The sequence below is a fragment of the Pristiophorus japonicus genome, unplaced genomic scaffold (genome assembly GCF_044704955.1).
Source record: "Pristiophorus japonicus isolate sPriJap1 unplaced genomic scaffold, sPriJap1.hap1 HAP1_SCAFFOLD_61, whole genome shotgun sequence".
Taxonomy (NCBI): Eukaryota; Metazoa; Chordata; class Chondrichthyes; family Pristiophoridae; genus Pristiophorus; species Pristiophorus japonicus.
Window position 1 is genome coordinate 1028515 of NW_027254520.1, and position 16583 is coordinate 1045097.

Genomic DNA, 16583 nt, shown 5'->3' on the forward strand with positions numbered 1-16583 from the left:
TCGGCAGGCGGTGTAAATGAACAGGTCTGAGAGTGAAGCTGCTTATCTGAGAATTCAAAACTAAATCTACAGCTGGAACTCCAAAGGTTCTCACACAATTGTTCAGGAAATAATTAGTGAGTTAAGTTTAAAGGTTGATGGGTTTGTGCAGCTCTTTCAGAGAGGTTGTGAGTGGCTCTTAAAAGAGCCGTTGTGTTTGGGTTTGTTCTCTTAGGACAGCGTGCAGTTTGACTTGGAGCTGGTGTACTTGCGCACCGCTTTTGTCCTTTACGACACGGCGTGATTGGCAAGTTCCCCAGGAAGCAGCAGGCGCACGGCGGTCTGGATCTCCCGGGAGCTGATGGTGCGGCGCTTGTTGTAATGGGCCAGGCAGGAAGCCTCACCAGCGATACGCTCCAAAATATCGTTCACAACCGAGTTCATGATGCCCATGGTCTTGGAGGATATGCCAGTGTCGGGGTGAACCTGCTTCATCACTTTGTAGATGTAAATGGGGTAACTCTCCTTCCTCGACTTTCTGCGCTTCTTGCCGCTCTTCGGTCGTGCTTTAGTGACCGTTTTCTTGGTGCCTTTCTTGGCAGTAACTAATAAGAACATAAGAACATAAGAATTAGGAACAAGAGTATGCCATCTAGCCCCTCAAGCCTCCTCCGCCATTCAACACGATCATGGCTGATCTGGTCTTGGATTCAGCTCCACTTACCCACCCGCTCCCCGTAACCCTTAATTTCCTTATTGGTTAAAAATCTATCTATCTGTGACTTGAATACATTCAATCAGCTAGCATCAACTGCTTCCTTGGGCAGAGAATTACACAGATTCACAACCCTTTGGCAGAAGAAACACGTTCTCAACTCGATTTTTAATTGGCTCCCCCGTAATTTGAGGCTGTGCCCCCTAGTGCTAGTCTCCCCGACCAGTGGAAACAACCTCTCTGCCTCTATCTTGTCTATCCCTTTCCTTATTTTAAATGTTTCTATAAGATCACCCCTCATCCTTCGAACTCCAACGAGTAAAACTGTTTCCCCAGGTGGTGGGAGCGTGCTCAGCCCCGCCATATTGGTCAGGGCGGTCTCATGGCGCATGCACGGTCCTTTGTGCAGGGACAAAGGGTGGGCGGTGCTTCAGGATGTCTGTCAGTTTGATTGGTCACATGTTTATGTCCAGCTCAGTGGCCCCTGAAAGGGAGCCTTGTTGTTCTGATAGTTGTCTGGTGAACCTGGACCAGCACGCCTCACCCTATTGTGTCAGACCAGCCCAAGCTAACCCTAATGGGCCAGCCCAGGCTCACCCTAATGGGCCAACACAGTCTCATCTCCTTAAGTCAGCCCGGGCTCCCACTATTGGGCCAGCCCGGGTTCACCCTATTGGGCCAGCACAAAATGCCTAGTGATCAGCAGAGAAAATCAGCAGCTCATTTATTTTATTCTCACTTTGCGTACTTACCCAACCATGTAAACTGGAAATGATAAATACCATCTGCCTTTGAATGTGGAAGGAGAAACATATTTCAGTTCTGTCTGTGGAAATATATTTCAAACATCAGTGAGACACACATAACCTTTCCGCGTGAGAATATTACAGTGTACTGACTGTGGAAAGAGCTTCAATCAGTTACACAGCCTGAAAAGCATCGCACCATTCACAGCGGGGAGAAACTACATGTGTTCTGTGTGTGGACGAAACTTCAACTGATCGTCCAACCTGGAGAGAGACAAGGACACCTGCTCCATGGAGAAATCATGGAAATGTGGAGACTGTAGGGAGGGATTCAGTTTCCCGTCTGATCTAGAAATCCATCATCGCAGTCACACTGGGGAGAGACCATTCACCTGCTCTGTGTATAGCCAAGGTTTCACTCAGTCATCTGATCTGCTGAAACTCCAGCGAGTTCGCACTGGGGAAGTGTGGGAAGGGATTTACACAGTCATTTGTATTGCGAGTTCGCAAGTCACTGCAGGGGTTGGGTTCTACTGTCATTACTGCTGTTAATCACATGCTGACTGAATCGTGTTCATTCTGTCAGTTGGGATTTGTTTCTGCTGATGTTAATCACCCATAAATCTGGGCTGGAGTTTATTTTGTGATAATTAAAATAACACAGTGTGTCGATACTTGATGTCTCCATGATAAGAGGAAACAAATTGATGTCTTGTTATCGACTGCTTCATTTTGCGCCTTTACTGCTTTCTAACTCTAGATTGTATCAGTTCTCAGACCTTTGGTTACTCTCAGGACAAGTCCCAGTTCCCCATACCGTCCAGAGTGCATTGATGTCCAGAGTCGGGATAGCTAACACGCCCTGGATCATTAAACACAAAATCCAGTCTGTTAATCACTTACAGATACTGGAATTTTCGTGTGTCCACAGCATCTCTCTCACCTTCAATGTGTGAGTAGAGTATCACACGTGCAAAGCTGGTTTCAATTTAAATTTGAATCCACTCAGGAATTTTTTTTTTTTTAAATATCTACAAGTTAACTGAACACATCAACTAATTGGCAAAGGTTTACAGTCAACTAGATGAACAAGTAAAATCATCATGGCACAATAACACCGCTCGATATTCACAGGAGAAAGTCTGTTATCTAAGTCCTCGAATGTCAGTTGGTGAGATGAGAGACCGAATCTCTTTCAACACTCAGCTGGTAAATGGCCTCTCCCTGATGTGTTTCCACCGAACGCACATCTGCATCCATTCCCACAGTCCCCACATTTACAGTGTTTAGTCAGCTGGGCACACGAGTCTCAGAGGTTGATGAATGGTTGAAGTTCTATCCACACACAGAACATGTGTCCTGTTTCTCACCGCGGTGATTGGTGTTTTTCCAAAGGCTGATGATAAGGTGATCCTGATGAATCTGGTGAATCTCTCAAATCTTGACGTGATGTTTGGTTTGAGTTACCAAGCTGCAGATCCTCCCATTCTAATACCCTGCAAATGTAGGTTACAAAAGTTGTTACTTTAAGTACAGGATATAAATTCAGAATAGACAAATCTAGATTCTATAGGACATTCTGTTGCCTCTGTCCCTGCAAGATGCAAAAGCCTTATTTTAGACAGTCTCCCTCCATCCTTACGGTCTAAATTCAACTGTGAGTTACTTTCTCCAGGAAGTGCTAAATCTGGCTGGGTGCAATTCCACAGAAATTTGTTAAGCTCTGGTGCTTCACCATCAGTCGACTCAGAGAGTGTCAGCAGGATTTCCACCGTGGTCGGCATCAAAGCCGAATCCAATCCTACCTCCAAATGACATCCACAAACCTCCAAATTGATGTCACTGGATCAGTATCAAGAGCAAGGGCAGTGGCTAATTTTTACTCATACTTAGCCCAGTGGTACTGAGGACAATTATAACCCCTGAACTGCTGCCTTGGCTGAGATCAACTAACAGCCCAGACCAAGGACCGAACTTGGGAACTTCCCAGTTAGTATTGCAGATTGTTCAAAAATTGGGGGGTTGAGGGAGGGTTGGATAGAATATTTTGAAACAAATTTTACTCCACCTTTAAACAAAACCTTCGTCACACTGCACAATTCTCAATTTTTTCCCAATTAAACAAGCAAGTCAAACGGATTATAAAATCAATGTTCCATTTTAGAAAGGCTCAAGTCACTGAAATAGACAGCTTTACAATGACAGGACAATACAGAAGGGAGCGAATGTTAATCGGAGCTCTGTTCGTGAAGTCCACCAACACGCTGAGATAAACTGGACTGATCCTTCAAGTATAAATAGGCAGAGAAATGAGAGTCCCTGTCCCTTTAAATAGTGCCCCATTCCCCCGGGCGGTGGGAAGAGCAACCGCGCGCAACCTCTTGAGATACTGAAACAGCAAATACCGCCGAATGGCTTCCCGCAGGTTCCTAAAGTCCTAAGAAATAAATTGCATCAGGTTAAGTAGAACAACTGAAAAAAATGCACAGAGTCGTTGCTATGTGCGTGTGTGTGTGTGTGTAAACAAAACACATCATTCTTAATCTTTGCGAGAGATAAGCTACTTTTTGCACCAGCTATTATCCAGCATTTTATTTCCTATTATTTACAATGTAATTGCAGAGTGTTTAATTCATTTACCATTTATTGATGACCCATTTTCTTGTGTGCTATTGTTTAGAAAGTGATGACAGAATGACCATTCCATTACCAAGGTGACCGTCGGCCCGCAGTATTCAGTGGGAAGGGGATTAAATCTTTGCTCTGTAATTTGGACGCTATGGGAACATCGGCGCAAAATCACACGTTTTAATGTGAAATATGTCTGTTTTCTCACATGTCGACTGGCTGTGAGAAATGGAACTTTGAGTAACAAATGGTGGGGCTCGTCCGCGAACCTCTCACATATCAAATGTGATCATCCTAAAGCAAAAACCATAACACTTGACCAACGAGCCGCCGACAGTAAGGAGTGCAGCTCTCAGATTCTGACGGTAGTGAGAAAAGATATTCGGCCCATCGTGCTTGTGCTGTCCCTCAGAGAACTATCTAATTCGTCACCCTCTCCATAGTCCTGCAAATGTTATCCTTTTGACGAATATATTATTAATTTGAGACATGACATGAGCAAAGTACAGCATCCTTTTAAGTAAAAGGGGAATTTGGCGATGAGGTTAAATGTGATTGACAAAACGACCAGGAAGGTCAAAGCTGTCAAACAACGACGATGAGAATGGGATTCGAACCCATGTGTGCAGAGCCCATTATAAGTCCATCGCCTTAAGCTCTCGGCCACCTCGTCTCTTCTTTAACACATCGTCAGCGATGCAATCTCCTGCTTTTTGTATGCAAACAAAAATAACGTGCAAGAAAGTCCACTTCACAGCTTGCTCTGCCCGTACATGCAGATCGACAATGACGAAAACGTTTCGTGAGAGATTCGTTCAGCAAACAGCCTTCATTGACTTGAGGTGAGTGACTGGAAGAGACGCAGCAAGCCTAGTTGACCGCGGCAGAACTCAAACCTGCAATCTTCTGATAACCTCGCAGTTATAATCCAAGTCAGACGCCTTATCCATTAGGCCACGCGGCCTCTGCCAATGCCATCCACTGTGCTATTGTGTATATTGGGCGCAGATTCGATGCAACTGCAATATCAAGGACTGGATTGAGGAAAAGATGAGCATATTTCGAGTGAATGAACAGATGCACTGCGATCTGGGTGCGCACCGGCGCAGGCAAACCCAATGTAAATTGGAGCACAGCAGTTTAACAATTCGGTCATTGCAGCTGAAATCATACTCCTTCTAAAACTATACAGGATGACCCGGGTTTATGAGAAAATCCGTTTCAAAGGGAAAGATTATAGAAACATAGAAACATAGAAAATAGGTGCAGGAACAGGCCATTCAGCCCTTCTAGACTGCACCGCCATTCAATGAGTTCATGGCAGAACATGAAACTTCAGTACCCCCTTCCTGCTTTCACGCCATACCCCTTGATCCCCCGAGTGGTAAGGACTTCATCTAACTCCCTTTTGAATATATTAAGTGAATTGGCCTCAACTACTTTCTGTGGTAGAGAATTCCACAGGTTCACTATTCTCTGGGTGAAGAAGTTTCTCCTCATCTCGGTCCTAAATGGCTTACCCCTTATCGTTAGAATGTGACCCCTGGTTCTGGACTTCCCCAACATTGGGAACATTCTTCCTGCATCTAACCTATCTAAACCCGTCAGAATTTTAAACGTTTCTATGAGGTCCCCTCTCATTCTTCTGAACTCCAGTGAATACAAGCCCAGTTGATCCAGTCTTTCTTGATAGGTCAGTCCCGCCATCCCGGGAATCAGTCTGGTGAATCTTCGCTGCACTCCCTGAATAGCAAGAATGTCTTTCCTCAAGTTAGGAGACCGAAACTGTGTACAATACACCAGGTGCGGCCTCACCAAAGCCCTGTACAACTTTAGCAACACCTCCCTGCCCCTGTACTCAAATGTCTCGCTATGAAGGCCAACATGCCATTTGCTTTTTTAACCGCCTGCTGTACCTGCATGCCAACCTTCAATGACTGATGGACCATGACACCCAGGTCTCGTTGCACCTTCCCTTTTCCTAATCTGTAACCATTCAGATAATAGTATGTCTCTCTGTTTTTACCACCAAAGTGGATAACCTCACATTTATCCACATTATACTTCATCTGCCATTCATTTGCCCACTCACCTAACCTATCCAAGTCACTCTGCAGCCTCATAGCATCCACCTTGCAGCTCACACTGCCACCCAACTTAGTGTCTTCCGCAAATTTTGAGATACTACATTTAATCCCCTCGTCTAAATCATTAATGTACAGTGTAAACAGCTGGGGCCCCAGCACAGAACCTTGCGGTACCCCACTAGTCACTGCCTGACATTCTGAAAAGTACCCATTTACTCCTACTCTTTGCTTCCTGTCTGACAACCAGTTCTCAATCCATGTCAGCACACTACCCCCAATCCCATGTGCTGAACCGGAACTGACAACCAGCCCGTTTAAACAGACACAGAATGATTGGGGACTGCAAGGACATCCCTTTTACCCAGATGCAGAATGACCATTGACTGACAGCAGTTCTTTTTTAAACGAATAAAGTGAGATTTCTATCATCCCTGAAGGCAATTGTGTATTCGGCCTCGGGACCACGCGGGGCAGAGACAGTTATGGAAGCCACAGCCAGGAAGGAGGGTGGGACGTAAAACCAGCCCAGACTGAAATATATATATATTTAACATTTTAAGAAAATAAATGCATTTAAATTTGTATTCAAAAAATTGAATTTGAGTAGTTTTAAATAAATAACTAATTGATTCATAATCTATATATTTTTTGATTGAAGGAAGGCTGTTTGACGGGAAGAATTTCATTGGAAATGAGGAGTGCAGTCAATCATTATCCAAACACAGTAAGCCCATTTTGGAAGACAAGCCACGAGCGAAGTTGTGGGCTACAAAGGCGATCTTTTAAAGTCGCGTGTGTATTTCTGCTGGATCTGACAGTAGCTATTGTTCTGTGAAAGAGGTCAAATGTAATAGAGCCCGGTGCCGGCGGAACAGAAAAAGCATATTTCTTTTGGAAGTTCAAAATTTGGGATTACATATAAATATATACATATTTGTACATGTATAAACAAAGTCAATCAGTCAGTCATGTCTTGTCTTGTCTTGTCTTGGTTTGATTGGATTTGAATTTGAAAATAACGATGGAGGATGTCATCATTTCACACAGCCCACACGCAAGCCCTGGCTAAAATCGCTATATTTCTAACTTGTGTATTTTCCCTTCTTTCAGATGTGGAATAGCAAAATCCCACAGCAGATTCTTCTACCGTCAGAGAGTCCACGAAGGAGTGTTCAATCAAATCAGTACGTTTTCAAATTGCATGTAATGCATTTTTCTCACATGACAGTAAAATCGCACAGCACGTTTGCACACACTCTGGCTTACACAAACACACAAACAAACTAACATACCTGCACCCTCCAAAGGCAGTTTTTCAAATTTGAAATTTGAAATCCGGGATAGACAGCACATCCCTTTTAAACAGACACAGAATGATGCGGTATAGATAGCACACAATTTTAAACAGACAGAGAATGATCTCGGACAGACAGCACATCCCCTTGAAAGGGACACGGAAATAGAATGAAAAAAAGCAGATAAATATGTAAAACTCGGCAGGTCGTGCAGATTCTGTGGAGGTTGAAGTCGGTTTCACGTTCTGTCGGATGATCATTCCGATATTTTAGGAAAATTTAAAGATTACAGATTTTTTCAACAAAAATAGCGCCTGGAAAAAATACGCAGTGAGAAAGGTTAAATGGGAACGTCTGTGATACAGCGTAACGCAGGATTGATTAAATAATGAATGGCACAATGGAAAAAGGCAAAGTGGGTGGTAATCGGGCAATAACGTAACAAAGGATGGTCCAGAGGAGGTGTTAGTGGGAACAGCAGAACCATTTCCAGACAATAGGAGCGGTGCTTATCATCCGATACGTTGAACCTAATGTTGAGGCCAGAAGACGAGAACGTGCCTACAATATAGGGTGTCATCGCCTTTTAATCAGACCAGGCAGCTTTGCCAGCCCGCATTGATTTCCTGTCCGCTCTGAATTCGGCAGCCAAGGGACGAATTCAAAAGACAGCTTCTCACATCTTTTCAGCTCCAGAGAAACAGGACGCACTGATATTCAGGGCAGAGGTGGAGATTGACGCTGAATGTATGCTTATCCCAATTGAGGTGAGCTTATGCGTACAGGCACAACGATATACTGATCAAGTATTGGTCGGAACCAAACACGGGCTTAGGTTATCCAACGAGTCACAGAGCCGAGTACCTCTGAGATATTTTAACTTTACTCAGTTTGGCGGGTTTCACTTTACTCTGGGATTTGGATGCTAAGGGAACATCGGCGCAAAATCACACGTGTTAACGTGAAATATGTCTGTTTTCTCACACGTCGAGTGGCAGTGAGAAGCGGAACTTTGAGTAAAACATGGCGGGGCTCGTCCGGGATTTGGCCCGAGACTTCTCGCATTTCAAATGTGATCATTCCTAAGCGAGAATCATACATCTAGACCAACGAGCCGCCGACAGTGAAAAGCGCAGCTCTCAGATTCTGATGCTGGTGAGAAAAGATATTAGGCCCATCGTGCTTGTGCTGTCCCTCAGTGACCTATCTAATTAGTGCCCCTCGCCATAGTCTTGCAACTGTTCTCCTTTTGACGAATACATTATTAATTTGAGACATGACATGAGGAAAGTACAGCATCCTTGTCAGTGAAAGGGGAATTTGGCGATGAGGTTAAATGTGATTGATAAAACGAGGTCAAAACTGTAAGCCAACGACGACGGGATTCGAACCCATGTGTGCAGAGCACAATGGATCAGCAGTCCATCGCCTTAACCTCTCGGCCATCTCGGCACTGCTATAACACATCGTCATCCATTCAATCTCCTGCTTTTTGTATCCAAAGAGAAATAATGTGCAACAAAGTCCACTTCACAGCTTGCTCTGCCCGTGCATGCAGATCGACAATGATGAAAACTTGCCATGAGATTCTTTAAGCAAACAGCCTTCCTTTGCTGCAGGTGAGTGACTGGAAGAGATGGTTGGTTTCTCGGCAGAATCACAACAAAGAATGTAAAATTTCACTACAAAGAATGTAAAATTTCACTAATGCATGTTATGTTGACCGCGTCAGGATTCGAACCTTCAATTTTCTGATAACTTCGCGGTTGTAATCGAAGTCAGCCGCCTTATCCATTAGGCCACGCGGTCTCTGCCAACACCATCCATTCTGTTATTGTGCATATTGCGAGCAAATTCGGGGCAACTGCAACATCAAGGAGTGGATTTCGGAAAAGATGAGCATATTTCTCGTGAATGAACAGATGCACGGCGATCTGGGTGCGCACCGGCGCAGGCAAGCCCAATGTAAATTGAAAAGCAACAGTTTAACAATTCGGTCATTGTAGCTGAAATAATACTTCTTCTCAAACTATACAGGATGACCCGAGTTTATGAGAAAATCAGTTTCAAAGGAAAGATTATGAACCGGAATGTACAACCAGCCCGTTTAAACAGACACAGAATGATCCGGGACTGCAAGGACATCGCTTTACCCAGTTGCAGAATGACCCTTGACTGACAGCAGTTCTCTTTTAAAAGAATAAAGTGAGAATTCTATCATCCCAGAAGGCAATTGTGTATTGGGCCTCAGGACCACGCGGGGCACAGACGGTTATTGAAGCCACAGGCAGGAAGGAGGGAGGGACGTAAAACCAGCCCAGATTGAAATATATATATATTTAACAATTTAAGAAAATAAATGCATTTAAATTTTATTTTAAAAAAATTGAATTTGAGTTGTTTTAAATAAATAAATAATTGATTCAAAATCTATATATTTTTTTATTGAAGGAAGGCTGTGTGACTGGAAGAATTTCATTGGAAATGAGGTGCGCAGTCAATCATTGCCCAAACACAGTAAGCCTATGGTGGAAGACAAGTCACGCGGGAAGATGTGGGCTACAAAGGCGATCTTTTAAAGTCGCGTGTGTCTTTCTGCTGGATCTGACAGCAGCTGCTTGTGCTGTGAAAGAGGTCAAATGTAATAGAGCCCAGTGCAGGCGGAACAGAAAAAGCATATTTCTTTTGGAAGTTCAAAATTTGGGATTACATATGAATATACACATATTTATACATGTATAAACAAAGTCAGTCAGTCAGTCATGTCTTGTCTTGTCTTGTCTTGGTTTGATTTGATTTGAATTTGAAAATAAGGATGGAGGATATCATCATATCACACAGCCCACAGGCAAGCCTTGGCTAAAATCGCTATATTTCTAACTTGTGTATTTTCCCTTCTTTCAGATGTGGAATAGCAAAATCCCACAGCAGATTCTTCTACCGTCAGACAGTCCACGAAGGAGTGTTCAATCAAATCAGTACGATTTCAAGTTGCATGTAATGCATTTTCCTCACATGACAGTAAGATCGCACAGCACGTTTGAACACACTCTGGCTTGCACAAACACACAAACAAACTAAAATTCCTGCAGCCTCCAAAGGCAGTTTTTGAAATTTGAAATTGGAAATCCGGGACAGACAGCACATCACTTTTAAACAGACACAGAATGTTGCGGGTCTGATAGCACACCATTTTAAACAAACAGAGAATGATCTCGGACAGACAGCACATCCCCTGAAAAGGGACACGGAAATTGAATGAATAAAAACAGATAAATATGTAAAACTCGGCAGGTCGTGCAGATTCTGTGGAGGATGATTCCGGTTTCAGGTTCTGACGGATAATCATTCCGATATTTTAGGAAAAAGTTAAAGATTACAGATTTTTTCAACAAAAATAGCGCCTGGAAAAAATACGCAGCGAGAAAGGTCAAATGGGAACGTCTGTGATACAGTGGAACGCAGGAGTGATTAAATAATACATGGCACAATGGAGAAAGGCAAAGTGGGTGGTAATCTGGCAATAACGTAACAAAGGATGGTCCAGAGGAGGTGGTAGTGGGAATAGCAGAACCATTACCAGACAATAGGAGCGGTGCTTATCATCCGATACGTTGAACCTAATGTTGAGCCAGAAGACGAGAACATGCCTATAATATAGGGTGTCACCGCCTTTTAATCAGACCAGGCATCTTTGCCAGCCCGGATTGATTTCCTTTCCGCTTTGAATTCGGCCGCCAAGGGACTAATTCAAAAGGCAGCTTCTCACATCTTTTCAGCTCGAGAGAAACAGGACGCACTGATATTCAGGGCAGAGGTGGAGATTGACGCTGAATGTATGCTTATCCCAATTGAGATGAGCTTATGCATACAGACACAAAGATATATTGATCAAGTATTGGCCGGAACCAAACACGGGTTTAGGTTATCCAACGAATCACAAAGCCGAGTACCTCTGAGATATTTTAACTTTACTCCGTTTGGCGGGTTTCACTTTGCTCTGGGATTTGGATGCTAAGGGAACATCGGCGCAAAATCACACCTTTTAACGTGAAACATGCCTGTTTTCTCACATGTCGAGTGGCTGTGAGAACCGGAACTTTGAGTAAGACATGGCGGGGCTCGTCCGGGATTTGGTCCGAGACCTCTCGCATTTCAAATGTGATCATCCCGAAGCGAGAATCATAACCGTGGACCAACGAGCCGCCGACAGTGAAAAGCGCAGCTCTCAGATTCTGATGGTGGTGAGAAAAGATATTAGGCCCATCGTGCTTGTGCAGTCTCTCAGAAACCTATCTAATTAGTGCCCCTCGCCATTGTCTTGCAACTGTACGCCTTTTGACGAATATATTATTAATTTGAGACATGCCATGAGGAAAGTACAGCATCCTTGAAAGTAAAAGAGGAATTTGGCGATGAGGTTAAATGTGATTGACAAAACGAGGTCAAAGCTGTAAGCCAACGACGATGAGGATGGGGATGGGATTGGAACCCATGTGTGCAGAGCACAATGGATTAGCAGTACATCGCCGTAACCTCTCGGCCACCTCGTCACTTATGCAGCGCATTGTCAGCCATTCAATCTCCTGCATTTTGTATCCAAACAAATATAATGTGCAAGAAAGTCCACTTCACAGCTTGCTCTGCCCGTGCATGCAGATCGACAATGATGAAAACGTGCCATGAGATTCTTTAAGCAAACAGCCTTCCTTTGTTCAGGTGAGTGACTGGAAGAGATGGTTGGTTTCTCGGCAGAATCACAAAAAAACACATAACATTTCACGCAACGAGCTCAGTTTACCGCTGCAGGACTCGAACCTTCAATTTTCTGATAACTTCGCTATTATAATCGAAGACAGACGCCTTATCGTTTCGAACACGCGACCTCTGCCATCAGCGTATATTGTGTTGTTGTATATATTGGGAGAAAATTCGGGGCAACTGCAACATCAAGGAGTGGATTTAGGAAAAGATGAGCATATTTCGAGTGAATGAACTGATGTACTGCGATCTGGGTGCGCACCGGCGCAGGCAAGCCCAATGTAAATTGGAACACAACAGTTTAACAATTCGGTCATTGCAGCTGAAATCATACTCCTTCTCTAACAATACAGGATGACCCGGGTTTATGAGAAAATCCGTTTTAAAGGGAAAGATTATGAACCGGAACTGACAACCAGCCTTTTTAAACAGACACAGAAGGATCCGGGACTGCAAGGACATCCCTTTTACCCAGATGCAGAATGACCCTTGACTGACAGCAGTTCCCTTTTAAAAGAATAAAGTGAGATTTCTATCATCCCTGAAGGCAATTGTGCAGTGGGGCTCAGGACCACGCGGGACAGAGACGGTTATTGAAGCCACAGGTGATCGACTGGCAGGAAGGAGGGAGGGACGTAAAACCAGCCCACACTGAAACATATATATATATTCGAATTTTAAGAAAATAAATACATTTAAATTTTATTTTAAACTAATTGAATTTGATTTGTTTGAAATAAATAAATAATTGAATCATTATCTGGATATATTTTTTGAGAGAACGAAGGCTGTGTGAGCAGAATAATTTCATTGGATATGTGGGGTGCAGTAAATAAATACCCAAACATAGTAAGCCCATGGTGGAAGACAAACCACGAGGGAAGATGTGGGCGACAAAGGCGATCTTTTAAAGTCGCGTGTGTCTTTCTGCTGGATCTGGCAGCAGCTGCTTGTGCGGTGAAAGAGGTCAAATGTAATAGAGCCCAGTGCAGGGCAGAACAGAAAAAAGCACATTTATTGTGAAAGTTAAAAAGCTCAGATTGAATTCAGATATACATATATATATATATATATATATATACATGTATACACACAGTCTGTCAGTGAGTTATGGCTGGTCTTGTCTTGATTTGATTTGTTTTGAATTTCAAAATACGGCTGGAGGATTTCATCATGTCACACAACCCACACGCAAGCCCCTGCCTAAAATCGCTATATTTCTAACTTGTGTATTTTCCCTTCTTTCAGATGTGGAATAGCAAAATCCCACAGCAGATTCTTCTACCATCAGAGAGTCCACGAAGGAGTGTTCAATCAAATCAGTACGGTTTCAAGTTGCAAGTAATGCATTTTTCTCACATGACATGAAATGCACAGTAAGATCGCACACACGTTTGCACACACTCTGGCTTACACAAACAAAGAACCAAATTAAAATTCCTGCACCCTCCAAAGGCAGTTTTTGTAATTTGAAATTTGGAATCTGGGACATACAGCACATCGCTTTTAAACAGACACAGAATGATGCGGGTCTGATAGCACACCATTTTAAACAAACAGAAAATGATCCCAGACAGACAGCACATCCTCTTAAAAGGGACACGGAAACAGAATGAATAAAAACAGATAATTGTGTCAAACTCGGCAGGTCGTGCAGATCCTGTAGATGAGGAACCCGGATTCACGTTCTGTCGGACAATTATTCCGATATTTTAGGAAAAAGTTAAAGATTACAGATTTTTTCAACAAAAATAGCGCCTGGAAAAATACGCAGAGAGAAAGGTCAAATGGGAACGTCTGTGATACAGTGGAACGCAGGAGTGATTAAATAACACATGGTACAATCGAGAAAGGCAAAGTGGGTGGTAATCGGGCAATAACGTAACAAAGGATGGTCCAGAGGAGGTGTTAGTGGGAACAGCAGAACCATTACCAGATAATGGGAGCGGTGGCTATGATCTGATACGTTGAACATAATGAACAACATGCCTGCAATATAGGGTTCAACGCTTTTTAATCCGACCAGGCAGCTTGGCCAGCCCGGATTGATTTCCTGTCCGGTTTGAATTCGGCAGCCAAGAGAATAATTCAAAACACAGCTTTTCATATGTTATCAGCTCAAGAGAAACAGGATGCACTGATATTCAGGGCAGAGGTGGAGATTGACGCTGAATGTATGCGTATCCCAATTGAGGTGAGCTTATGCGTATGACAGGAAGATATACTGATCAAGTAATGGCCGGAACCAAACACGGGTTTAGGTGATGCAACCAGTCACAGAGCCGAGTACGTCTCAGATACTTTAACTTTACTCTGTTTGGCGGGTTTCACTTTGCTCTGGGATTTGGACGCTGTGGGATCATCGGCGCAAAATCACATGTTTTTATGTGAAATATGTCTGTTTTCTCACATGTCGAGTGGCTGTGAGAAGCGGAAATTTGAGTAAAAACTGGCGGGGCTCGTCCAGGATTTGGACCCGGCACCTCTCGCATTTCAAATGTGATCATCGCTTATCGAGAATCTACCCCTAGATCAACGAGCCGCTGAGACTGAAGAGCGTAGCTCTCAGATTCTGACGGTAGTGAGAAAAGATATTCGGCGCATCGTGCGTGTGCTGTCCCTCCAGACCTATCTGATTAGTCCCCCTCTCCATAGTCCTACAAATGTCATCCCTTTGACGAATATATCATTAATTTGAGACATGAGACAAAGTGCACCATTCTTGTTCGCGAAAGGGGAATTTGGCGATGAGGTTAAATGTGATTGACAAACGACCGGGGGGTCAATGTTGCAACACAATAACGACGAGGTTGGGATTACGAACCCATGCGTGCAGAACAGAACGGTTTAGCAGTCGCTCGCCTTAACATCTCGGCAACCTCGTCTTTCACTCACCGAAGCGTCAACCATTCAATTTCCCGCTTTTTTATGCAAACAGAAATAAAGTGCAAGAAAATCCAGTGCAAAGCTTGCTCTGCCCGTGAAACCGGATCGACAATGATGAAAACGTGCGATTGGATTCTTGAAGCAAACAGCCTTGCTTTACTTCTGGTGAGTGACTGTACGAGATGATTGGTTTTTCGGCAGAATCCCAGCAATACAAAATCACAAATTTCACAGAGCGGTCTAATTGACCGCAGCAGGACTCAAACCTGCAATCTTCTGATAACTTCGCGATTAGGCCACGCGGTCTCTGCCATTTGCGCCAAATGTGTTGTTGTGTACATTGGGAGCAAACTCGGGCCAACTGCTATATTAAGGATTGGATTTCGAAAAAGATGAGCATATTTCGAGTAAATGAACAGATGCCCTGCGATTTGGATGTGCACCGGCGCAGGCAACCCCATTTGGAACACAACAGTTTAACAATTCGGACACAGCAGCTGAAATCACACTCCTTCTAAACTATACAACATGATCCTGGATTATGAGAAAATACGTCTGAAAGGGACAGATTATGAACCGCAACGGACAACCATCCCGTTTCAATAGACAGAGAATGATCCGCGACTGCAAGCACGTCCCTTTTACCCAAGTGCAGAATGACCCTTGACTGACAGCAGTTTCCTTTTAAAAGAATAAAGTGAGATTTCTATCATTCCTGAAGGCATTTTTGCAGTGCGTCAGTGAGCGTGGTGCTTAGGACCACGCGGGGCTGGGACGCTGATTGATGCCTCAGGTGATAGACAGGCAGGAAGGAGGGAGGGACGTAAAACCAACCCAGACAAAAAGCCAATTTATTAAAATATATATACATAATTTAAAAAAATGAATACATATGATTTTTATTTAACAAAAATTGAATTTGATTTTTTAAAATAAATATATCATTAATTAATCATCTATTTATGTTTTGACTGAACGAAGGCTGTGTGTCTGGATGGCTAGCATTGTACATAAGGGTGTGCACGCAGTAAATACCGACAGACACAGTCAGCCCATGGTGGAAGACAAGCCACGAGGGAAGATGTGGGATGCAATGGTGATGTTTTAAATTGACGTGTGTCTGTCTGCTGTTTTTCAGTTGTGCAATGTTAGGATCCGACAGCAGCTGCTTGTGCTCTGAAAGTGTACAAGAGCAATAGAGTCCAGTGCAGGCAGATCAGAAAAAGAACATTTATTGTGAAATTTAAAAAGCGGGAATATATACATTGTATATAGGTATATATACACACACACACACACACACACACACACGCATATATATAAACAAAGTCAGTCAGTGAGTCCTGTCTTGTCTTGTCCTGTTTTGATTTGATTTTGAAAATAAGGTGGTTAAGGTCATCATGTCTCAAAGCCCACTCGCAAACCCTGGCTGAAATCTGTATGTTTCTAACTTGAGAATTTTGCATTTTTTCAGATGTGAAATGAC

General features: G+C 43.4%; 2 non-coding genes across 2 annotated transcripts; both read right to left on the reverse strand.

The window, feature by feature from the left end:
* Nucleotides 1-4943: 4943 nt before the first annotated feature.
* Nucleotides 4944-5032, reverse strand: trnap-ugg (transfer RNA proline (anticodon UGG)). Its single transcript is given in 2 exon segments — nt 4944-4979; nt 4996-5032. It is a non-coding gene; the product is annotated as a tRNA-Pro (tRNA).
* Nucleotides 5033-8817: 3785 nt separating this feature from the next.
* trnas-gcu (transfer RNA serine (anticodon GCU)) lies at nt 8818-8902 on the reverse strand. The gene has a single exon. It is a non-coding gene; the product is annotated as a tRNA-Ser (tRNA).
* Between the last annotated feature and the right edge of the window lie 7681 nt (nt 8903-16583).